Genomic DNA, 27,517 nt, shown 5'->3' on the forward strand with positions numbered 1-27,517 from the left:
ATTGCACACTTAAATAGACTACCATATTGTGTGCACATAAACTTTTTACATGCACAGGGAAACGAAAACATTTTGTGTGACTCCCTTTATCATGATATCCAGTTCCTTGCAGTGGTGTGGAACCCAAGCCACAGTATATCTGAGCTATGCCCATAGAACTTCCTGTCATTGCTAAAAGTTCTCCAGCATGGCACTGTTATAGACGGTCAACTGTAGAGAGTTTGCAGAGAGTACAACACAATGCCAGTGGTATAGTACAATAAATATGGCGTGTGATAGCTAACAGAGTTTGTTTCTGTGATTTATTTGAGTTGATAAATAAATTTATAATCAGTTATGGAAAATTATCAGGTCAGTATCTTTTTATGCCTCTCTCCCTTTCTCCCTCTACTTTTTCCTTCTCTAATAGTTTTCACTTTTGAAAGTTCAATAAATCTTTATACCTTATTTATTTCCTCTGTGGTGCAGTTTTCAAGTTCATGTGGCAACATCTGTTGAATGCTTACTGTGCATCACTGCATTAGGCAGCTAAGGAGAAAGAGTGAGGCAGGGACATGTGTTCTAGAGCTTAACTTGAAGAAAAAAATGAGCTCCTCAAACCATATGCAATAGCGAAAGTAAGTATTTAAGTGTATAGATTAACAGATGGGAATTTATCTTGAAGTATAAAGTGATGTGCCAAGAATAATGAAGGTGATAAAAAGAGGTAGCCTCATGCTGAAATCAATGTTTGTTTGTTTGCTTTTTCTTTTTGAGACAGTCTCACTTTGTTACCCTCAGTAGAGTGCTGTAGCATCATAGCTCACAGCAGCCTCAAACTCTTGGGCTCAAATGATCCTCTTGCCTCAGCCTCCCAAGTAGCTGGGACTACAGGTACCTGCCACAATGCCCAGCTATTTTTTTAGAGATAGGGTCTCACTCAGTGCTCAGGGTGGTCTCAAACTTATGATCTCAGGCAATCCACCCGCCTTGGCCTCCCAGAGTGCTAGGATTACAGGCATGAGCCATCATGCCCAGCCTTGAAGTCCATGTTTTTAACTCCAAGTCTGGTGCACTTTCTAACTTCTCTATTACCAATGCCAGAGCAGAGATTGTTTTATGCCAACTTCCTAATTTTTTCTGGCATCTGCCAAGAAACTATCAAGTAAGTTGTGTGCCTTGCATCCATCAACATTTGCTTTTTTTGACATTTAATTTTCAAAATTTTCTTGAATAAAGACAGAATTATATTTGTGTTTTTACATAGACTTTGGAGCTCTGAGCTAAGTTGCAGAAGGTCCCTGGGTTGGACTGATTTGTGTTATGAACTCTCAGAGGTTGTTGGAGCTTAAATGCAAATAAAAGGAATGTTTTCTCCCTCTGTCTGTCTCTGTCTCTCTTTATATATATATACACACACACATATATATAGATAGAAAATTCTTATTAATTGGCAGATGAATTAAATCACACTGTTCTCAGGCAATCAGGGCAGTGTCAGGAACATGCAACTTTTCAGTTTGGGCGCTTCCCTTGCATTTCTGTGTAACAGCATAATTCACTTAGGCACACCTAAATCCAGATGTTATCCTAACTCTGAGTCTTATAGATTTTCTTTTTACAGCAGCTCCTGCTTGGGAATTTGGCAGCACCACCCCATCAGTCAAGTGGCTTCAGCTGATCCAGTTACTGTCTCTGTATTATGTTATCTGTCAATGTTCACTCACATCATCTTCCACTCAATAGGGCCTCTTAGGAAAGCTAGTGTGCTAGGGAATTTCTCCTCATGTATAAGTTATTGGTTCAATGTTAATTTTTATGTTTTGACAGGGTATCACACACCGTGTGCTACTTGCAATTCTTTTAGTTCCAAATTGTAATAGCAGCAGCAACCTTTGGAGTTTGTCTTACTCCCATACCCCAAACAAACAAACATTTCAAAATGAAGCAAACCAGCAAAAATCCTCTTTTCTACTTTTAATGGTGTTCACTCTTTTCTAATCCATCATCTTAAATATTTTAATTTTATTTATGGGATGTAAAGTGATGTTTCAATTCATGCATACACTGTTCCATATGAGACAAATGAACGTATCAGTCACCTCAAAAATGATTTATTTGCAGTGAGAACATTTAAAATTCTCTGTTTTAGTTACTTTGAAATATGCAATGTATTATTAACTGTAGTTAACTTGTTGCACAATAGATCATCAGAACTTATTCCTTCTAACTGTAACTTTGCACTCATGGACCAACTCTGTCCTTCCCTCAACCAACTTTGGAAACAACTTATGTGTCCATTGATAGAGAAATGAACTTCTAGAATGTGGTATATATTACACAATGGAATACCATTCAGCTTTACAAAACACTTGGGAAGTCTTTAATTTGGGACAACATAGATGAACCTAGAGGACACTATGTTAAGTGAAATAAGCCAGGCATAGAGATATGCTATATAATCTATGCATGGAATCGGAAAAATTGAGCTCATATAAGTAGAGTAGAATGTTGGTTACTTATCTGTCATTTTTAATTTGGAGATTTGTATCTATACTTCATTTGTTTTTCTCTTTCACGATTTTCCTTTAGTGTCTAGAATTCAAAAGCTCTCCCAAAGCACTTTTCAGGAATTTCAAATATGCTATTCTTTTAATTTTTTTCTTTTTTATTTTTAGACTGAGTCTCACTTTGTTGCCTTCAGTAGCGTGCCGAGGCATCATAGCTCATAGCAACCTCCAATCTTAGACTCAAGCGATCCTCTTGCCTCAGCCTCCCAAGAAGCTGGGACTATAGGTGCCTGCTGTTTTTAGAGATGGGGTCTTGCTCTTGCTCAGGCTGGTCTCTAACTCCTGAGCTCAAACGATCCACCTGCCTTGCCTGCTCAGAGTGCTAGTATTACAGGTGTGAGCCACCACACAGGGCCAAGTATTCTGTTCTTGAATAACAAAAGTACGTTTATGCATTGAATAATATACACTGCCCTGTACAGTGAAACAAATGAAATTTTTCATAGCAAAACACTTTCTAGCTGTGAGACTTTCAGCAAATAACTTTATCATATTGGACTTTAATGATTTTATCTGAAAAATTTACATGGAAAAATAAAAAAATGAAACCTGTAAACACATTGCTGGTGTTCTACTTTTATTATTATTATTATGATTATTATTATTTTGCCAGGGCCAGGTTTGAACCCACCACCTCTAGTATATGGGACCGTCACCCTACTCCTTGAGTCACAAGCACTGCCCCTATTTCTTTTTTTTTTATTATTATTAAATCATAGCTGGACATTGATGCAATCATGGGGTACAGTGTGTTGGTTTTATATACCATTTTCATCAAACTGGTTAACATAGCCTTCACCACATTTTCTTAATCATTGTGTTAAGACATTTATACTCTACACTTAGTAAATTTAACACGTACCCTTGTAAAATGCACCATAAGTGTGCTCCCACTAATACTCTCCCTCCACCTATTCTCCCCCCTTCCCCCCTCTCCCTCTCCTCTTTTCCCTTCTTTTTGGGCTATAGTTAGGTTATAGCTTTCATATGAAAGCTATAAATTGGTTTCATAGGAGGGCTAAGTACACTGGATACTTTTTCTTCCATTCTTGAGATACTTTGTTAAGAAGAGTATGTACCAGCTCCATCCATGTAAACATGTAAGAGGTAAAGTCTCCATCTTTTTAAGGCTGCATAATATTCCATGGTGTACATACACCACAATTTATTAATCCATTCATGGGTCGATGGGCACTTGGGCTTCTTTCATGAGTTAGCAATTATGAATTGGGCTGCAATAAACCTTCTAGTGCAAATATCTTTATTATAAAGTGATTTTTGTTCTTCTGGGTATATACCTAGTAGAGAAATTGAAGGATCAAATGGCAGGTCTATTTTTAGATCCCTAAGTGATCTCCAAACATTTTTCTAAAAGGAATGTATTAGTTTGCATTCCCACCAGCAGTGCAGAAGTGTTTTCTTTTCTCCAGTACACACTAACATCTATGGTTTTGGGATTTTGTGGTGTGGGCTAATCTTACTGGAGTTAGATGACATCTCAAAGTGGTTTTAATTTGCATTTCTCTGATTAAGGATGGTGAGCAGTTTTTCATGTGTCTGTAGGCCGTGTGCCTGTCTTTTTCAGTGAAATTTCTCTTCAAGTCCCTTGCCCACCCTGAGATGGGATCACTTGTTATTTTCTTGCTAGTACATTTGAGTTCTCTGTGGATTCTGTTATTAAACCTTTGTCAGAGACATAACCTGCAAACATCTTCTCCCATTTTGAGGGCTGTCTGCTTGCGTCAGTGGGGATGGGTGTTCTATTTCTTTCAGTAAGCTTTCTTTTAAGAGTCTAGTAAGAACAAAATAGTAGCTGAAATATTTTTCCTAAAGGTTATGTGACAAAGCATAAATCAAAATATTATTTTCCAAAATATGTTTTCACTGGTAAAAGTGATTTTGAAAAATAAAAACTTTTGAACTTTTTTTTAAATGACTTTCATGACTTTGTTAAAAGACTAGAGGTGGAAATTTTACAAACTAAATTCTTATCCTAGCTACAAAAGTAAGGGAAAATAATTATTGTTCAATTGAAGAGTGACTTTATACTATTAAATAATATCCCATTACTTTACATAGCATTAGAAAATACCACAATATCCCAGACTCCACATTGGATTCAGCTGGAATTATTTGTGTTTATTCTTTGTCTTGAGAATCTTTCCATAGAGTAAAGGAACGCAAAGCTACCATTCTCCAGATTGAGCTTCCAACTCACATTTGCTCTCTTTCTAGCCAGAGCACATACTTTAATTAGCCCACTTAACATTTTTTTTAAAAGTATATATCATGATCATATGGAGATATATGGCTCTTAGTATTCAAAAAATAATTGTGTATACAATAAACAAATTCTAAACCTGAGATATTACTTTAAAAATATTTTAGATACCAAAAGAGCCAGACTTTACATAATTTTCCTTTCTTTCTTTCTTTCTTTCTTTTTTTTTTTTTTAAAGACAGAGTCTCACTTTATCACCCTTAGCAGAGTGCTGTGGTGTCACAGCTCATAGCAACCTCCATCTCCTGGGCTTAAGTGATTCTCTTGCCTCTGCCTCCCCAGGAAGGGGGCAGGGACTACAGATGCCTGCCACAACCCCTGGCTCTTTTTGTTGCAGTTTGGCCTGGGGCTGAGTTTGAATCTCCCACCCTCGGTATATGGGGCTGGCACCCTAGCCACTGAGCCACAGGCACTGTCCAAAAATTTCCAGAAAAATTTATTCATGTTGTCTATTGGCTAACTCAATCTCACTGTCAGATCAGCTTGAATCTCAGGTATCCCTTGAAACCTAACTGCTTACATGGTTCGCATTACAAATATTTACAACACCCAAAGGCCATGGCCATAGTATACTCTATCTCATTGCTTATCTCTTTAATAGGGTTTTAGTCTCTTCAGAAAAAATGAAGGTCCTAAAATGCAGGAGTTATTTACTATATGTCTTTGACATCAACAAAACACCAACTAGAGTATAACTCTCCCCCTCAAAATATAAATTTAATTCAATTATGTTGGACAAATTACTCATGAAGAAAGAAAGATACCTGATAAATAGAAAGGACACATTAACATAAATCATTTACTTTTATTATTTTGACCGTGTAACTTTGCACTTAACTGGTATGTAATTATTACTTATGGATGCACCAGGAAAGGTCTTTTTTTTTTTTTTTTTGTCTCTGATTCTGTTTGGCAAAATGCAATTTATACTTCATATCAATTTGGGGATAATAGAGTGTCCCTTCAAAACAAAGAGAATGAATGAATTCATCTCATTGAAAAGTGACAACACCATGTTTACTAACTTATTATGTAAAAGCAAATGGATTCCCTTTATAAAGTGACTTTAAACTGGGAAGATGATGAGTTTTTGCATCTATAGATAAATTCTGTTAATCTCAGTTATGAGACAGAGAGAGGGAACGATCTGCTTTTCTGATACTATTTAAGGAACACACATTTCTAACCTGCCCATCTCAAATTTAAGAAAATGGAGTCTATATCTTCTGAGGTTCTTTCTCAACAAAAATCACTGAAAATTAAAATACTGGGAAAATATAACTTTGCTGGAGCTTGAACTTGTCCAGATTAAAGGAGGAAAGTTCTGAATAAACTCTCCTCTGGCTGCAGCCCAGTGTTACTCTGTGCCAAATACCATTCTTTTTTTCTTTCCTGCAAAGTGAGAAAAAAATGTTTCTTAAAAATAAAAATTATTTTCATTGAAAAGGATTTGTACTCATCTTGCCATAATTATGACAAATTTGACTAATCTTACCTATTTAAATATCGTGACCCCAAAGCTTGTTTTTGAAATTATTTTCTTTCATTTTTATTTTTTTAAACTCTTAATTTACCTAGAACGACTGATGATTGAGCAATTTCCCACCACAGCCATAGACCTATTAAATGTCAAAAGAAATAAATAAATAAAAGGAAGAAAACGATGGATAAAATGACATTGGCAAATTTTTATTTATAAATATTAAAAAAATGGAGACGTCTTTTATCTCTGTGTATATTTATATCTTCAATATAAAGTGAACTCATCAAGGCATGCCCATCTGTTTATTTTTTAAAATCCGTAGTGTCAACAGTTTAAAAGTTTCCAGTAAAAACCAGGAATGAAAGCATTCTTGTGGGATGTAGTCAAATCAAGGAATTCTGTCCAGATCTTGGAAACAAACAAAATTTCTGGCTTATTTTTCATAAGAGTTTGGATCGCGCATTTGATTTTTATAATTTACAAACCCTCCTTCAACTGAATATACATAAGAAATATGTAAATATATATGTGCATGCATATTTAGTTAGAAGCATAGTGATAAAGATGAACCATTTAGTTTAATGGCCATAAAACTGTGATGACATAAAGTACGATTTAGAGTATAACTAAGTGGATAGACTGCCAGGAAGATACTGAGATGAGAAAGAACCACTTTTAAGGGAGGATTATTTAGTGGGACTTGGCCATGAACATGATACCAGAGACTCTGAACACATGCTTGGTCTCTTTGTCCCCTTACTCTGTGCTCCATCATTCTCTGTCCCATTGGGGCCTCAGAAGGCCAGCTTCTGCAAATGGCCTCACCACAGCTTCCTTGCCAGCTGGCTTCTGCTTATAATCAGCCAGTGGTGCTGGTGGATTGACGGAAGGTGAGAGGAGAGAACATTGTGCATTTCTCCTTCCCTTTATCACAGCCTTGCTGCAGATAATCGTTCTATTCCTTTTTCTCCTTAGAAAACCGCTCTCTTGCAATTTATACTCGGTGAATGCTGGCAATACCGTTTCTTCTTTTTGTGCCTTTAGTCCTATGGGGAGAAACGACTTTCTGCTGTTGTTAGTCCCTGGGTGCAAACATCCCATGTTTGCCCCTTTTACTGTTCCCATGCCCTAGGAAATGCAGTATATTAACATTTTTTTTTTCTCATTTGAATCATCTGTACTGAATTCTGTGTTTTGTAAGGCAATATTATTTTATAAACAATAAAAATAGTTGTATTCTTTAAAAGTAGATATCTGTATGCAGCAGATTAATATTAGGCCCTTATCTCACATTATAGACAAAAATTAACTCTGAATGAATTAATGATTTAAGTCCTATAAAACTACTAGAAGAAAATGAAGGGGAAAAGTTTCACAGCACTAGTCTGGGAAATGATTTCTTGGCTCTGACTCCAAAACGCAGGCAACAGAAGCAAATATAGATGCATAAGATTGCATCAAACTAAATGCTTTTATACAGCAAAGGAAATAATTAACAGAGTAAGGAGAAAATTTGCAGATTAGAATTAAAAAAATTGCGACATTCACAACCAAGAAGGAGAAAATATCCAACATATATGAGAAACTCAAATAACAATAAGAAAGGAACCCAATCAAAACATGGGCAAAGAAAGGACCTTGCTGTGGTCTGAGTGTTCCCCAAAATTTATGTGTTGAACGTTAATCACCAATGTAATGGTATTTTTGGGAAGTGAGTTAAGTTGTTAGGACTCCTTCTAAATGGCACTATTGTGCTTAAAAAAAAGGCTTAATACAGTACTCAGACTTCTTTTCTTCTGCTTTTTGCCATGTGAGGACACAGCAGCAAGGCACCATCATGAAAGCCGAGAGCAACCCTCACTAGGTACCACACCTACCAGTGTCTTGATCTAGAGCTTCATAGCCTGCAGAACTTTGAGAAATAGATTTCCATTATTTATAAATTACCCAGTCTGTGATAGTCTATGATAGCAGCATAAATGTACGGAGATAAACATCAACAAACATTTCTTAAAAGAAGTTATACAGATATAAGGGTATATAAGAGGCCTGAAAAGATCCATGAAAAGATGTTCAACATCTCTAATTGTCAGGGAAATGCAAATTAAAACCACAATGAGATATCACCTAACATCTATTGTCAAGGAGGTAAAAAAAAAAATATTGGTGAGGATGTGGAGAAAAAGGAATCATGGTATACAGTTGGTGGGAATGGATATTAGTATAATCATAATGGAGAACAGATTGGAGTTTCTCAAAAAACTAAACATTGAATTACCAGATGATGCAGTGATTCCTCTTTGGGTCATACATCCAGAAGAATTGAAAATCACACATTAAAGAGATACCAACACTTCCATGTTCATTCTAGCACTAGTCATGGTAGCCAAGGTATGGAATCAACCTACATGTTTATCAACAGACAAACTCATAAGGAAAATGAGGTAGACAATGGAATACTGTACAACCTTAAGAAAGAAAGAAATTCTGTCATTTGTGAACACATAGATGAACCTTAAGTTCATCTTTTTTTTTTTTTTTTTTTGGCTGATGGCTGGGTTTGAACCTGCCACCTCCGGTATATGGGGCCGACGCCCTACTCCTTGAGCTACAGGCACTGAAGGACAAATACTACATGATCTCATTTATATGAGGAATCTAGAGAAGTTTATCTCATAGAAATCAAGAGTGGAATGGTGGTTACCAGAGGCTGGGAGTAGGAGATGGTGGGGCGAATGGGGAAAGGAGAGACAGTGATCAAAGGATATAAGCTGCAGTCACGAATGAGAAAAAATTTTTAGCAATCTATTGCATGGCATGGTGACTAATAAAAATGTCTATTTCAGAATTGATGAGAGTAGATTTTGTTCTTACTACAAGATAAAGAAGACATCTCCTAAGATAAGGGTATAGATATGATAATGAGCTTGACTGAATTATTCACACTGTATACATATTTCATACACATTGCATCGCACAAATTAAAAACATTTAAAAAGTGGCTATGTGGTTGGGCAGGGTGGCTCATGTCTGTAATCCTAGCACTCTGGGAAGCCAAGGCAGGTGGATTACTTGAGCTCACCATGTTAAGATCAGGCAGAGCAAGAGTGAGACTCCATTGCTACTGAAAATATAAAACTGAGGCAAGAGGATTGCTTGAGTCCAAGAGTTAGAAGTTGTGAGCTATGACACCATGGCACTCTATCCAGGGCAACAGTTTGAGACTCGGTCTCAAAAAAAAAAAAATGCCTATATGAAGAGAAAGAACGAGCTTTGTTTATTTGTTTATTGTCTTACTGGTTATGGTTTTATAAGTAATTAATTATTAAGTCATACAATCAAATTATGGAAATTAAAAATGAATTTATGCTTATTACACCACTCCTCACAAAGATGGTGCATAGCTTCTTTTATTGTTCCAAGTTATATATATACCTGATTTTTTTTTCTTTCAAAGAACGTAAACTTCTTTGCCAGGAATGGAGATTATATATACTCTGTATTTGTAGATAAAAGACAGAGACCAACTTCGTACAAAACCCAGTGACTGTTCTATTTCCCCTTGGCATGTACTAAAAAAAAAAAAAAAGAAAATTACCAAAGGACCCTAAAGCATAAAGTTCAAAACAGAAGAACATTTAATATGAATATTTAAAAGAAATTCATTGAAGAGATAAACTTTTATTGATATCTTCTAAATTGAGCATGATACAATTTCTAATTAGTCACAGGATTTGTAGTTTAAAAAAATTATAACAAAGAAATATAATCATCTATTCACATGCTTTGTAAAGAGAGCTCTACAAAAACAAATTCATATCCAATGATTTTGAAATATGCTGGGAGAAAATAGCACAAAAATATTGTTAATATTTAACACAATGATAGACATGCAACATGCTATCCAAATTTTACTAAATTGGACATCAAAATGAGAAAAGTATATAAGAAGTCCATCTTGTTCACAATGGGAGAAAAATACACAACACAATTTCTGGTTTGACTCTTTGAAACTGCCTGAAATTTAGTTTACTATACAACTTGCTGCTCTGACAACTTCAAGTACATTGCTACCTTGTTTCAAATTAATTTTTACAGAACTATTTCCTTTTCATGCCCAAAGCAATCAAAATGGAAATATATTATCTTATTTATTCCAACGAAATCGTGAATCAAGTCTTATTTCCTTCCTTGTCCTGCAAAACTCCTACCACTATAAAACACTAAGAACCCCAATGGCTCTGATTTGATTAATTCATATTGTATCCCTGTATCGAAATATCATATGTACTCTATAAAGATATACAACTTTTAGGTACTCATAGCAATTAAAGATAAATCAAATTTATTAAAACCTAAAAAAGATTAAAGCAATTTAAATCAGAAATTATGCCCAACATTATAAAGGTTTTGTTCCAAAATTTCAAGTGGATGCTTTAACCTATATTTACTCAGATACACTTTCAGCAGTATTTCTATTTGTTTATTTAAAAAAAAATAAAGATACAGATGCTATGGTAGAAATATGCAAATATACAGGCAATCATAATTTATGGGAATAATTTTCTTGTATGACTTCTGAGCTAATCCTGACATAAATTCCCAGAAATTGCTCCAAAAACGTCTTGAGCAATAACAACATCACTATGATACCTACTAGGATGACTATGACAAAAGATAATAGCTCTTTCCAAGTGTATATTTTGCCAAAATTATTATTTCTACCGATAAAATTATACCCAATGTTGGACCATTTTTGCTTTATGTCCTAAACATGATAGGCATTATACTTCTGGCCAATTTCTGCGTTTCTCAAAATGCTTTTTAATGAGGTTCACCACAATCAGTAATGATTCACATGGTTATTTGCCTTTGGATAATTTCCCTCCCCATATTCTGATAAACTCTGAAATAGAGTTGAGAACATTGAGTCATGGCAGAATTGGATGTGTATCAAGCCCAGTCCAATGTTTAAAAATTGCAGCAGCACTGCCCCTTACATAGGAGTGAGCTATTCCCAGAGTATATGCAGCTGAAAATACTCTCACAATGAAGTTATCTCCTTTACAACCCTGTAAACACAACTTGTTCTTTATGACTTGGAAGCAAATGCTACCTGGTCTCACCAACAAGGAGTGAGATAGAAACTGCTAGGAAGCATTACTTTCATGACTCAAATTCATTTATCAGATTGCTTAATCAGTCATCAAACAGAACCTGGAGGACAAAGGAAAAAGAGAAACATCTTAAGATTTTGTTGGCAATAATAAAAAAGGAAATAGTGGAGCCAAACTTGGAAGGCCACAAGAGAGAAGGAATGTGAGTTCAACATGTGACTGACAAAGACTCTCTCCTCGACCAGACTTCAGTCAGGCTCCTCTAAGTCCTTTGCTCAACCAGGCTTCATCCTTGGGCCTGGTACTCAGGCCTGCATAGCCCACTTTGAGCAAGAACCTTGCTGAGTCAACCTGGTAAGAATGTTCTTCCCGGAAATCACCCACAGTTTCCCTTGTGATATCGATAGCCTTGCCTTGTCTTCACCAACAATCCTGGTAGGTCAGTTTAGCCAGAAGTCTCCCTTACCCTTGATGTCTCCTCTCAATAATTTTCAATCCACATACCTCCACCCCCATGCAGCTTCTCCTTGGCTACAAATCCTCACTGGTCCTTGCTATGTTTGTAATAGAATCTGATTTTACCCTGAAGCCACATGTCCCCTATAGCAATTGTTCTTGAGTAGAAGCTCTATTTACCTATTTAGCTACTCACTGGATCTTTTTTTAAAAAATATCCTCAGAACATCTTTTAAAAATTAGGTGAGATGATGCGTTGCTGAAAAATGAGTCAGGGTGAGAAGTTGGGTTAGGAACCAACAGAGAGGGGAGGTCCGTTTCTGCTCACCAGGGCAAGGGCTGATATACAATTATACAACGTGTCTATGCTGTGGATGAGTGGAAACTTTGCAGATTTCACCAAATGTGTAGTTTTTATTTGTACATTCGATCCTCCTTTTCCTTTGCTCTGCTCTCTCTGTGTCATGCTTTCCAACTGGTCCATCATTGGTCTTTACTGTTTATCCTTCCACTTTATTTTACCACGGTCTATATTTATGTTGCTTTTTCCAACTTTTAAAAATAATTTATTCCCCTGATGCAATCCCTTCCCGCCAGTCTTTAATCCAGCTAGAATTTGTTGAAGCCTGAACTGATGTCATCGTTTTCCCTCTTAATAGTGAATCATAAAAATAATCAATGTGATGACTTCATAAAGACGCACTCTCAATGCTGTTTTTATTTCTCCTCTCCCTCTTTCCTTCTCTTTCTACATTTCCCCTTTGACTTGGGATATACTTCTCCTCAACTCCTACATTGACTTCTGTGGTTGCTTTAGTTCAAAATACATAAGGAAGCCATTTGTTTTTTAATAGACTTTCCTTCTAATCACTTCTCTAAACAACTCCCTCCATCTCTGCTTCCCTTCCCAGTGAATTCTGATGGACTTTCCTGTTCTGTTTACTCTCCTGAGCAATAGCTTCTTTTTCCAAAGAGATGATTTGTATCTGCCATAATGACTTTTTCCTCTTTGCTGGTTTGTTTTGTCACCACTTGAAAACATCTTCATTTTCCTCTTTCTCCTCAGAAGGCCTTTCATCCTTTGTCTCTTTCTTTTAATAGTTTTTGGGTCTTCTTCACATAATGCAGATGTTACCACTCAGTTTTTAAAGTTCTCCTTCCTTCATGAGGCCTTGAAAATGACCCAGCTGCATCTGTCTCTACTCATTTTGATTTATGATTAAGACGTTTGCTCAAACTTATTCTCCACACAAACACTCACTGCCTTGGTGGGTTTTTTTCTTTTTAATGAGTTGCCTCTATGTTCTATATATCCTAAACTCGTATCAAATACCAATTACCCAAAGGTTTTTCCATTCTGTTCTTTTTTTTTATGATCAAAATAGTCTTTTTTTTTTTAACTCAATCATAGCTGTGTACATTAATGCAATTATGGGGTACAATGTGCTGGTTTTATATACAATTTGAAATACTTTCATCAAAGTGGTTAACATAGCCTTCACTACATTTTCTTAATTTGGGGGTTAAGACATTTATATTCTACACTTAGTAGATTTAACACATGTACTCTTGCAAAAGGCACCATGGGTTTGGTCCCACCAATTTCCCTCCCTCCACCCATCATCTCTCCCCCCCTCCCTCCTCTTCCTCTTTCCTCTTCATCTTGGGCTGTAGTTGGGTTATAGCATTCATATGGAAGTATGGGTGCTTATATATTGGTTCCATAGTAGGGCTGAGTATATTGGATACATTTTCTTTCATTTTTTTCTTTTTTTAAAGAGACAGAATCTCACTTTATTGCCCTCTCAGTAGAGTGCCATGGTGTCACAAAGCTCACAGCAATCTCCAACTCCTGGCTTAGGCAATTCTCTTTCCTCAGCCTCCTAAGTAGCTGGGACTACAGGCACCTGCCACAACACTCAGCTATTTTTTTGTTGCAATTTGGCCAGGGCCAGGTTTGAGCCCGTCACCCTTGGTATATGGGGCCAGCAACCTACCCACTGAGCCACAGGTACTGCCCATCTTCCATTCTTGAGATACTTCACTAAGGAGAATATGTTCCAGCTCCACCCATGTAAACATAAAAGAACTAAAGTCTCCACTTTTTTAAGGCTGCATAATATTACATGGTGTACATATTCCACAATTTACTGATCCATTCATGGGTTTATGGGCACTTAGGCTTCTTCCATGACTTAGCAATTAGAAGTGGGCTACAGAAAACATTCTGGTGCAAATATATTTTTTATAAAGTGATTTTTGGTCTTCTAGATATATACTAGAATATATCTCTCCTTAATTAGTAGAGAAATTGCAGGATCAAATGGCAGGTCTATTTTTAGATCCTTAAGTGAACTCCAAACATCTTTCCAAAAGAAACGTGTTAGTTTGCATTCCCACTAGCAGTGCAGAAATGTTCCCTTTTCTCCACATCCATGCCAACATCAGTGGTTTTGGGATTTTGTGATGTGGGCTAATCTTACTGAAGTTAGATGATATCTCAAAGTGGTTTTGATTTGCATTTCTTTGATGATTAAGGGTGATGAACATTTTTTCATGTGTCTGTAGGCCATGCACCTATCTTCTTTAGAGAAGTTTCTCTTCAAGTTCCCTGCTCACCCTGAGATGGGCTCACTTGTTCTTTTCTTGCTAATATGTTTGAATTCTCTGTGGATTCTGTAATTAAACCTTTGTCAGAGACATAACCTGCAAATATCTTCTCCCATTCTGAGGGCTGTTTGCTTGCTTTATGTATTATGGTCTTGGCTGTGCAGAACCTTTTTCCTTTGATCAGATCGCAGTAATGTATTTTTGGTATTGCTTCAATTGCCTGGGGTGTCCTCCTCATAAAATATTCTCCCAGGCTGATTTCTTCAAATGTTTTCCCTGCACTTTCTTCTAGTATTTTTATAGTTTCGTGTCTTAAGTTTAAATCTTTAATCCCGTGAGAGTCTATCATTGTTAGTGGTGAAAAGTGTGGATCCAGTTTCAGTCTTCTACAAGTCACCAGCCAGTTCACCCAGCACCATTTGTTAAATAGGAAGTCTTTTCCCCACTGAATGTTTCTGATTGGCTTATCAAAGATCAAATGACAGTAAGTAGCTGAGTTCATCTCTTGGTTCTCCATTCTGTTCCATACATCTACCTCTCTGTCTTTGTGCCAGTACCATGCTGTTTGGATCACTGTTGATTTTATAGTATAGTCTGAGGACTGGTAACATGGTTCCTCCTGACTTTTTTTATTTCTGAGTAATGTCTTGGCTAATTGAGGTTTTGTCTGATTCCATATAAAATGAAGTATTATTTTTTCAAGGTCTTTAAAGTGTGATGGTGGTGCTTTAATAGGGATTACATTAAAATTGTATATTGCTTTAGGTAGTATGGACATTTTAACAATGTTGATTCTTCCCAGTCATAATCATGTTATGCTTTTCTTGTTTTTCCGTTTATTAACATCTTCAACTATTTCTTTTCTCAGAGTTTCATAGTTCTCTTTATAGAGATCTTTCATGTCCTTTGTTAGGTGAACTCCCGAATATTTCATCTCTTTGGCACTATTGTAAAAGGAATAGAGTCCTTGACTGTTTTTTTAGCTTGACCATTATTGGTATATATAAAAGCTACAGATTTGTGAGTATTGATTTTGTAACCTGAGACACTTTGTATTCCTCGATCACTTCTAAGAGTTTTGTAGTTGAATCCCTGGGGTTTTCCAGATATACAATCATATCATCTGCAAAGAGTGAAAGTTTAATCTCCTCTGTTCCTATTTGGATACCCTTGATCACCTTTTCTTCCCTAATTGTAATGGCTAAGACTTCCATTACAATGTTAAAAAGCAGTGGAGACAATGGGCAACCTTGCCTGATTGATCTGAGTGGAAATGATTTCAATTTAACTCCATTCAGTACAATATTGGCTATGGGTTTGCTGCAGATGGCCTCTATCAGTTTAGGAAATGACCCTTCTATACCTATTTTCTTAAGCATTCTGATCATATAAGGATGCTGGATATTATCAAAAGCTTTTTCTGCATCTATTGAGAGAATCATATGGTCTTTGTTTTTTATTTTGTTTATGTGATGAATTATATTTATAGATTTACATATTTGAACCAGCCTTGAGACTCTGGGATAAAACCAGCTTGGTCATGATGTATAATTTGTTTGATGTATTTTTGGATTCTGTTTGCTAGGACCTTATTGAGTATTTTTGCATCTATGTTCATTAAAGATATTGGCCTATAATTTTCTTTTTGTGTTGGGTCTCTAGGAAAGTGGTGTGCTTCCAAGCATTGGTCAACATCTTTCAGATTTTTGTATTTCTGAGAATAGAGTTTTTGGTAGCATTCATTAAGAATTTTTTTAATTTCTGAGGTGTCTGTTGTTATTTTGCTTTTGTCATTTCTGACTGATGAAATTGGGGATTTTAATTTTCTATTTCTGGTTAGGCTAGCAAAGGGTTTATCAATTTTTTTAAACTTTTCAAAAAACCAACTTTTTGAGTCATTAATCTTTTGAATCAAAAGAAAAAAATTGGGGGGAGGAATTTTTGAATCAAAAGAAAAAAATTGGGGGAGGGAAGCTTTTGAATCAAAAGAAAAAAAATTGGGGGGAATCTCCATCAAAAAATTGGGGGGGAAGTCTTCCCCATCATGTTACTACCTTGCATTATTATCTTCTGCTATGGTCTGAATGTTTGCATCCTCTCAAAATTCATATGTTGAAGTCTTAACTATGGGAATAGAACCCTCATGAATGGAATTAGACTCCTTATAGAAGAGAGCTCCCCCTTGCCCCTATCTTCTATCATGTGAGGACACAGCTAGAAGGTGCCATCTGTGAGCCAGAAAGGGGACCCTCACTTGACACTGAATCTGCTACCACCTTGATTTTGTACTTTCTATATTTGAAGTTAGAAAAAATTTTCTGTTGTTTACAAGCCACCCAGAGTATGGGGTTTTTAAAAATAGTATCCTGAACAAACTAAGCCACCCCATCCAAATTTTGAATCAAATTTTTATTGTAAGGTCTAATGTGCCAGAATGACTCTTGACTTGTCCCATTGCTCCTCATCTTCATCATCCCTCTAAACACTGTGGGAACCAAATAGCTTTCTACTTTGCTGTGTGAAGTGAGGCTTCTTGACCTGCACTGTTAACACCACCAGTCTGTAAATACTTACACTGAGCCACAGAGCTTCTGAAAAATGATGTACACATTTACAAAAGCTCTAGGTAGTATAAGAAGCACTGGCAAGCTACATGCATGCAACCTAGAGGATGCATGGGTGTCTGCCAAGTGAGCTCAAGTGTTCTGTGATCTGCATACAAATCATATTGCCATAAAGTCTCTTAGATTCTCTCAGAAAGCTCATTTAGCTATTCATCTTGGGATACCTATGAACTATTCAAATTTACCAAACACCAGCATCCATTGTGGTCACGTGGGTGAATCTCTTTCCATGCTCATGGGCTAGGTAAAATGATTATTTATTTCCTATTTTGCTAATGGAGAAACTGGAAAGATAAATTGCATGATATTCTCGGGGCCACTCACATAATCACAAGTAGAATGAAAGAATATGCACAAGACTCCTTAAAACACTTGATCTGATATTTGTTCCATTACAATGCTGTTGTTTGCTGAATTAAGTATAAGGCTATGTAGGTTATTTTGTCTATTCACATCTAATATTAAGTCACTTGAATTCCTAAGTATTGTCAAAATCTCCACAGAGACTTAATCACATCTGTGGAATTTTATCAAGTCTCCCTTGAGAGACAAATAAAAAAAATGAAGCTTTGGCAATCATAGACAAGAAAGAGTAGCACATTTCTTTACAAAAACACAGAGCTTTGTAAAAAGAAATTCACAAGAGAAAACACGTTAAGCCTACATATACTCTGGGGATGATAACTGGAACTATTCAGTGATACCTGCAGACTTTATTCAATCTTTATTGCCTCCTCATCCAATTTGTCTCCTGTTAGGGTAGAGAGAACAATACCCCAAAATACAGGCTTCAGAAGCAGCCTCAGAAGCAAAAGTTTCCCTCTGACCTTCTCCTGCCTTCTTGTCTCAGGCCCCTCATTCTCCCTTAAAGTTAGTCATAGGAACCAGACTCCTACTTTGCCAAGGTGGGCCATACACAGGAACATCTTTTGCCCAAAGCCTGCTATAAAACCTAGAAATATTGCTATATCCTTTCCCTGCCTATCTGGGCAAAAATTGGCATTAAAAAATGATCTACCTTGATGGATTGTAGATAATAAGCTTCCCATTCAAGAGAGGGCATTCCCCCATGTTCAGAAGGAAGAAATACTGCACAAGACAAGAAAAATCTAAATAGACAGGCCTTGCTGGGCTTCTCCACTGAATCTATTACTATTCGGTCATACCTTTTTGACCAACCATACTTCTACAAGACTGTCTAAGACTTAGTTAAACCCAAGCATAAAAATGAACTGCTTCTCCTGTATCTTTGGGTGTTCCTTCAGAAGGATCATGTGTCATATAATGCTATGATGAAATATATTTGTATGCCTTTTTCCTTTTAAATCTGCCTTTTAATAGCTGATTTTCACTGAACCATCAGAGAGTGAAGGGAAGTTTTCTCTCACCTCTACACTGGACTCTTTTTTTCCATAACTCACCCATTAACAGATTCCCATTCTTTTCAAATCAATGAAAATATTATCATTTCTGTTTCTCTTCGCCAAATGTTGTAACTGTTTCTAAAATTAATATGGAGGTAAATTGAGGAAAAGAAATGGGAGAACTTTGAGGGACATTAAGAACTTTATGAATTTTCACAAAAATTAAGAACTTCTTATTGTCACAGTGGGAGTGATAGTCTAATTTGAATCATAACAACTAAATCTTTTAAAAATTAAATAAGGGTGGCACCTGTGGCTCAAAGGAGTAGGGCGCCAGCCCCATATGTTGGAGGTGGCAAGGGCAAACCCAGCCCTAGCCCAAAACTGCAAAATAAATAAATAAATGAAATAAAAATTAAAAAAGTAAAAATTAAATAAGTTTTACAACATGGTGGCATGCAAAATAATCTATTAAGTGAGTAATTTTGACATGCAATTACAAGATGAACATTGGTAGCCAAAAACAAACTCCTATGCTACTAATTTATAATTCCACTAGAGCACTTCACTAGAAGCTTCTTATTTCTCTACTGCTTTTGAAAACTTCAATAATTTGCATAAAATGGGATGGCCAATGTGGACATGAAAATTATGGAAAACATCCAAATCAGGAAGCCAAAAAATCGGGTATTAATCTAGAATACAGGGGCTTTTGTAAATATGGGTTTGAACTTTGTACCCGCTGCTTACAATGTGACCTCAAATAAGTAAAAGAGTGACTTTCTCTTGATTTCCTTCAGATTTTCATGGAAAGTTCTGCACTTAGGAAATATTTGTTTCAGGCAAATTAGGATAGTTGTCCACACTAATAAAGTGACATAGGCTTTCTAAGCCTCAGTTCCCTATTTGAAATGTACACATATGAGATGGGATTTAAATCTCTCTTTCTCTCTCTCTGTTTCTCTCTCTCTCTCTCTCTCCATATATATATACACATATAATATATTTTAATTTTATATTATGTGTATTCTACCATATTACCTAGAAAAGTTAATAATCTAGGAGGATACACCATGAATGTAATAAGTAAATCATAGTTACAGTAAGAACAAAAAAAATTCACAAACTCAGCAATAGAATTTACACTTTAAACCAAAATTCAGCAACACAGATAATTTCTCTAAAAACTTCTGGAGGAAAATCAAATTTTAAGTGGCAAACCAAGTGCAACCTTGATGTTGAAAAGAGTCAAGGTTTTGAGATATTTCACAGACTGGAAATAAAATTTTCATTTTTTATGAATAGACAGTTTTGGCAATACCGTGAAGTCCACGGTGGAAATGAAAGAAACTGATGTCATTTTCCACTGAATTTCAACAGAGATTCATGGGAGGATGTTCTTCAAACAAAATAACTGAGACATCTCCTTGATTCATTTTCTGCTCTTATTTAGTCAAGTTTTAACAAGAGGCTTTCTGGAATGTGGAGACTCCTGATTGCTGTGGAAGAGCTCCATTTATCCAGTCATTTGCACGGTCCTAAAATAAACACACACTGAAACTCCTCTGTGTCAGGATATGGACTGACATTGTGGTATAAGATTATCATTCTTGTGCCAGAGGAGGTCATGATTTACAGAGGGAGTCAGGTGTGTAGTCAGATGGTTACAATGCAATCTGATAGGTGATAAATAGAACTCTGAACAAAAATGAACAACTATTTGCCTAAAGGAGTTAGGCATGCGGAAGCTATTCAGAGACTGTGACACTTGAATAGAGTCTTAAAGGATGAGTGGAATTCCCCAAGCAGAACAGCGTCAGAAAGGCATTCCCACAAAGGAAACAGTATATCCAAGTGCAGGAGAGCATGAGGGAGCTGGCCATCTTCTGGGGAGTGCAATGCTGCCTAAATATTGGGATCAAGACCAGACAGATGGGTAGAAAGGAGTTGGAGAGATCTTCCTAACTTTATTACTTCATAACATTAAGGACCCCCTCCCATGTTCTTGTAGGTGTTTAAGAATCATCAAAATTATTTAAGGAGAAAAATGAAAAACCTGGGTTCTTGTTTGGGGCAGAAATATAATGGAAGGATTACTGTGGTGAGAAAGAATAGAGGTAAAAAACCTCAGACACAAAGCCACTGTACTATTAGCAATCAGGAAAGACATGAAAATAACCAAAGCAAGCTGGTGGTCATTGAGGAGAGGTGGGAGGCATTCAGATTGGCCGTCTGCTACAGAACCCTTTTATTTATTTATTTATTTTTTGCAGTTTTTTGGCCGGGACTGGGTTTGAACCTGCCACCTCTGGTATATGGGGCCAGCTCCCTTTTTTGAGCTACAGGCTCCACCCCAGAATTGTTTTCTTTCTTTTTTTAAAATTGTGAGATTCATAGGTTACATTGATTACACTTTTTAGGTAAAGTCCCTCTTATAATTGTGTCCCTCCCCCAAGAGGTGTGCCATATACCATGACACCCTATCCCCCTCTGCTCCCTCATTCCTCTACCCCCCACCTTGTATCTACTGTCTTCATATTAGAGCCAAGTACATAGGATTCATGCTTCTCCATTCTTGTAATGCTTTACTAAGAAGAATGTGTTCCACCTCCATTCAGGTAAATATAAAAGATGTGAAGTCTCCATCTTTTTAATGGCTGAATAGTATTCCATGGTATAGATCTACCATAGCTTGTTAATCCATTCCTGGGTTGGTGAACATTTAGGTTGTTTCCACATTTTGGCAATTGTAAATTGAGCTGTGATAAACAGTCTAGTGCAAATGTCCTTATGATGAAAGGCCTTTTTTTCTTCTGGGTAGATTCCTAGTAATGGGATTGCGGGATCAGATGGAAGGTCTAATTTGAGTTCTTTGAGAATTCTCTATACTTCCTTCCAGAAAGTTTGTATTAGTTTGCCATCCCACCAGCAGTGCAAAAGTGTTCCCTTCTCTCCACATCCATGCCAGCATCTTCAGCTTTGAGACTTTGTGATGTGGGCCATTCTCACTGTGGTTAGGTGATATCTCAGGTTTTGATTTTGATTTCTCTGATGATTAGGGACGATGAGCCTTTTTTTCACATGTTTGTTAGCCATTCCTCTGTATTCTTTAGAGAAGGTTCTATTCATGTCTCTTGCAAAGTTGTGAATAGGATTGTTGCGTCTTTTTTCGTTTATTAATTTGAGTTCTCTACAAAATTATCAAGCCTTTGTCCAATTTATAACATGCAAATACCTTTTCCCATTCTGAAGGTCCTCTATTTGCCTTGGTTGTTATCTCCTTAGCTGTACAGAAGCTTTACAGTTTAATTAAGTCCCATTTATTTATTTTTGTTGTTGTTGCAGTAGCAATGGAAATCTTCTTCATAAAATCTTTTCCAGGCTGATATCTTCAAGTCTTTTCCCCACTAATCATTGTTGAGGAATGCCAGGAGGCAGATTCTTTTGGATAACTGGTTGGATTGAATTTTTCAGATGAAATTTTACTAACTTCAATTCCTTTTGTTGCATATAGAGAGCCATAAAAGGATTCCCTGCTTGAGTTATCTTGATGCTCTGAGGCCACTGTTACTTTGAAAGGCTGGAATTTAAAATATGAATATTGTTTTCCTAGATAAAAAAGGGGGGGTACTTTTACAGTCTGTGTGCTCTACTTGAATTTTCAGAGAAAAGAAACTGTTCTAGTCATCACAGGATTTAGGTTGTCAAGGTGAGCCCAGGGTACAGAAATCTTACGGGTGGCAGAGTACACTGAAGTGGAATGCGCATTTGGAAGTTCAAACAGGCTGCTTTTAACTTCAAGGTAGGGCCCCTCTTTCACAGTGTCTAAGGTTTTCCCTCACTCCAAGGGATGTTCAACATTTATCTTGGGTTAAATCTAGAGTCTTCGTAATTCAATAAAAGAATCTTCTCTTAGAGAATCACGCCAGCAAATAGTACTATGGAAACTGGAAAGCATCAAGAGCAAAGTGTGCCTTTGGGTGCCGGCAAAGCATAAAGAACCTAGATAAAATCTTGATGTAAATAAAAGCAGAGCAATGAACTACAGCAAATTTACGGGTAAAGGCATTGTCAGTGGGGAGCATTTACCAGAATCCCCTTTTAAACTTGGGCTGCAGAGCCATCTTAACACGCCTTAAATGCTTGTAGGATGTAAATAACCATTATAATAAAAGAAAAGCTGGCATAGCTCAACCAGTTTCAAGGGAAGAAATGAAGTGGACAAGTAGCAACTGGCACCAGGAGCTTCAAATGGGTGAAGATGAAAGGAGGAGGTTACGTGGAAAAGTAAAGGAAAGTGCCTGTATGTGATTCATGAAGGGAAGAGTAAAAAAAAAAAAATTCTTAGATTCAAAACATATAAATGTGTGCTCATTGTAACAAATGCGACAATCAAAGAGGAAAAGCACCAAGTAGAAAACCTGCCCCGCTGATTCCCAGCCTCTTCCACTCCGTTATTTCTGAAAGTAACAGATTAGGATCGTCATCTACAAACCATTATTCAGATAAATTCGGTTTATGTGGCAATGGCTTTACAGCCCTTCAGATGAGTGGACAAAAACTCATCCCATTAATTATGAGCACTCAGATGTCCCCAGTATTTGTCCTTGTAAGCAATGGTACAAACACACAAAAATCATGTACCTATTTTTCGTATATAGTGTTGACATTTCGGTAGAATCAACCAAAGGGCTTTTGGAATTTTAATTATACTAACTAGTGTCAGATTATTTTTAGGATAATTTTTAGCTGTCTACTCACTCACTGGTAGTGTGGTTCAGGGAAGTTTCCTCATGTAACTGAACCTGAACGTTACATGTATTTTATAAAATTTTACAGATTTGTTAGCGAAACGTGTCATGGTTGTTTTCGTTTGCATTTTCATGACTTTGTGACTTTGCAGTGTGGTGGGCAGCTCATGAATGATTTCCTTCCCTTTGCAGATTGCTGATCTCTTTTGCTCGTTTTTACGGACTTTTTCCCTTTTCGTTATTTTTCATCAATTTGTAGGATGCCCTCACATTTCCTGGAACTTAGGTCATCTCTTCTTTCGTTTTTGTCTTACAGTTTATTTCATGTAGGCAATTAACTTCTGGTATGAATTTTGTTGCTAGGTATTCGTAGTTTTGTTGTGATTAGGATGTTTTTATTTTTAATTTAGGAGTATATCTAGAGAAAAGTGTAGAACATATAAATATACACTTCAGTGAATTAGCACCCATTACACCTGCAAGTAACTGCTTTGAGGTCAGAAAGTAGAACACTGCCATCACCCCCTTAGGACCCTAGTTATGCTACCTCCAACTTGCTCTCTCACCTTATTCTTCACAAGTACCCACATTTCAAAGTTCAAATACTATCTATGTTTTGTGGTTTTTTCATACATTGAACAACATATAAAATAAATAACATAACAATTATTCTCTTGTGTCTGGCTATTTGGGGCGATATTGTTTTAGATGTAGACTTATTGTAAGTATCTCATTATTTTTGTTCTATTCATTATTCTATTGTTAAGGGATTATAAAGATGGTTTTCAGTTTGGGGCTTTTACAAACGAATTATTGGGTTAAACTCAATAATTCATTCCTGCAAATCACACAGGCTCTGTGAAAACACGAACTAGAAGGGTATTTCTCATTAATTGAAGTGAGAAATTTAGGTGTTACATGTCAGCCCCAAACTAGAAATTGTTTTGTAGGAAATAATATCTGCCAATATAAATAAATATACTTACTCACTTTGCATTCCTTCCTTTTTTCATGATTTTCAATACCTCCTTACTTTGGAGGAGACCCATTGCACATTCTTCTGTAAATATAAGAACCAATTTTTCCTCCAATGGTAGCATGTGTATATTTATTTTATTTCACTCAGTCCTTCATCTTAGGTCTTTAGAAAATATTTACTGTTATCTCATTGTGAGTTTTTTTTTTCCATTTTTGTATTGTGATAATATACACAGACAACAAAATTTACCATCTTACCTATTTCTATGTTGCGTGATCATCAACACCATCCATCGCCCAAACCCTCTTCATCTGGAAAAACTCAAACTCTATACTGATTAAACGGCAGCATCTCGTTTCTCTTTCCTCCCAGCCCCTGGCAAGGCAAACATCTTTCCTCTTTCTTTCTCTATAATTTTGACTGTTCTACATACTTCACATGAATGAAGTCATGTAGAATCTCTATTTTTGTGAATGAATTATTGCACTTAGCATGTTGTAATCATGTTGTAGCATATCTCAGAATTTCATTATTTAAGGCTAAATAATGCTCCATTATATCCATACACCCCCTTTTGCTTATCCATTCATCTGTTGATGGACACTTGGGTTGCTTCTAAGTTTTAGCTGTTTGAAAATGATACTATTTTCATGGGTACAATAGAATCCATATTTTGTGATGAATTATCGCATCTAAGTTTTAGCTGTTTGGAAAAATGATACTGTTTTCATGGGTGTACAACTGTCTCTTTGAGGTCCTGCTTTCAATTCTTTTACGTATATGTCAAAAGTGGAATTGTTACATCATGTGGCAATTCTCTTTTTAATCTGAGGAATAACCTTTGATGAATAACCACCATACTGTTTTTCACAGTGGCGATACCATTTTACATTTCTACCAACAGGTCACAAGAGTTTCCGTTTCTCTACATCTTTCTCAACATTTTTTATTTTCTGCCTATTTTAATAGTAGGTGTTCTAATGTGTGTAAAGTAGAGTCTCATTGTGTATTGATTAGTATTTCCCTGTGATTAGTGACAGTATCTTTCTATTGGCTTATTTGTCATGTGTATCTTTTGGAGGAATATCTATTTAAATTTTATGTGCATTTTAATATTGGTTTGATTTTTTTTGTTGTTGTTACTTTTAGGAGTTTGATCTATGCTCTGGATAATAATTCTTTTTCAAATATATAATTTGAAATTTTTTTGCATTCTTTATATTGGATTTTTGCTCTGCTGATAGTATCACTTGACACAAAAACGTGTTTAATTTTAATTTTTACTTTTGTTGACTGTGCCTTTGTGTCATATTTAAGAAATCATGGCCAAAACTCACATCATGAAGCTTTTGCACAATGCTTTCTTCTAGGAATCTTATGGTTTTAGCTCTTATAAGTTTTTGATACATGTTGAGTTAATTTTTGTAAATGATGTTAGCTAACAGCTCAACTTCACCTGGGTGCATGGATATATGATTTTCCCAGCATCATTTGATGAAAATATTGTCTTATATTCATTGACTAATATTGATACCCTGGTCAAAATAATTTGACCATGTGAGCAACGGTTTATTTCTGGACTCTTCATTTTATTCTATTAGTCATATACATCTATCTTTTTGCTAATACCACACTGTATTACTATAGCTTGGTAGGAAGTTTTGAAATCCAGAAATCTGAGTCCTCTAACGTAGGTTTTCTTCTTTCAATATTTTTTTTGGCTATTTGGGGTCTATTGAAAGTCCACATTTATTTTAAAATGAATTTTTCTATTTCTGCAAAAACATTGTTGAGACTTTCACATGGACTGCATCTGATCTGTAGATTGCTTTGGGTAGTACGTGGTATTGCAATCTTGACAAGTGTGAACATGGGGTGTCTTTTCATTTATTTATGTCTCCTTTAATTTCTTTCAGCAATATTTTGTAGTTTCCATTCCACAAGTCTTTCATCACCTTGGTTTAGTTAATTTCTAAGTATTTCATTATCTCTCTCTCTTGCTATGTATAAGTACACATATATATTTTAATAGAACTGTGTTCATAATTTCTGTTGTAGATTGCTCATTGTTAGTATAAAGAAACGACGGATTTTTATGTGTTGATTTTGTGTCTTTTTACTTTGCTGAATTTATTTATTAGTTATAACAATTTTTTGTGTGTGTATATGTATCACCTTCATGCTATCCTACATATGATATCATCTGTGAACAGTGATAATTTTACTTTTTCCTTTCCTATTTTGTTACTTTTTATTTCTATTTTATTTTACTTTTTTTTTTTTTCCTAATTGCTCTGGGTAGAACTTTCAGTACTATGATGAGTAGAAGCAGCCTTTTATGACGTTTGCTGTGGGTTTTTATATATGGATTTTAATGTGTTATAAATTCAATGTATATGAATCAGTAGCGTTCCTGTACACCAATAACACTCAAGCTGAGAGTCAAATCAAAAACTCAACACCATTTACAGTAGCTAAAAAGAGAAGAAAATGCCTAGAAATAATCTTGTCAATGAGATGAAAAATATCGACAGATAGTCAAGGAAGACAACAAAATATTGAGAAAATAATTTCAGATGATTCAAATAAATGGAAAAAAAACTTTGAAGTTCAAGAGATGCTGAGTCTATTTCAATGTCCTAAGCACATCAAGTTTCAGAGGGATATAATAATAAGACTCTAAGTTTCAGAGGGATATAATGAGTTCTGTCTTGCCAAATAAACTTTCTCAATATCTAGTGGTATGGCATATATGTAGTAGGTGTCCAGTAATGATTTCTTGAATGTCTTAATGGCAATTCTTATGCCTAAGTAAAATATACGGGTGAGAGAAGAAAAGACAAGGTGAAAAAAGTGGGGAAGCAGAGGAGGGGGGGAATAGAAAAGGAAACAATAAAATAAAAAAGAAGGCCAAGAATTGCCATTTTTTCCTGGATAAAGTTCAAAATCTTTACTATAGCTGTAGCTTACATATGCTTTAATGATTCACTTCTTGAATGAATCTGAAGTTCTCTTCTGTCAATTTGTCCACAATCACCTGAAGACATTCTTGTAACTACTTTCCTATGAATTTTAAGCCACGTATCATTCATAATTAAAAGTAAACTAGCAGTAACTAAGAAATTTAATGTTAACATTCATTCTATCTCTAAAATGTTTTTAATCGTGGCCAACAGTAGTTACATCTGGTTTGTCATTTGTTGAGCATTTGCAATGATTAACAAGTCTTGTGGTGCTGCATATATCCTGAGTGCTCAGAAAGAAAGACAGACAGACAGTGGTGTGTTCCTTTGAGACCATATA

The sequence above is a fragment of the Otolemur garnettii genome, unplaced genomic scaffold, assembly GCF_000181295.1.
Source record: "Otolemur garnettii isolate 467f Iridium unplaced genomic scaffold, OtoGar3 scaffold00007, whole genome shotgun sequence".
Classification (NCBI taxonomy): Eukaryota; Metazoa; Chordata; class Mammalia; order Primates; family Galagidae; genus Otolemur; species Otolemur garnettii.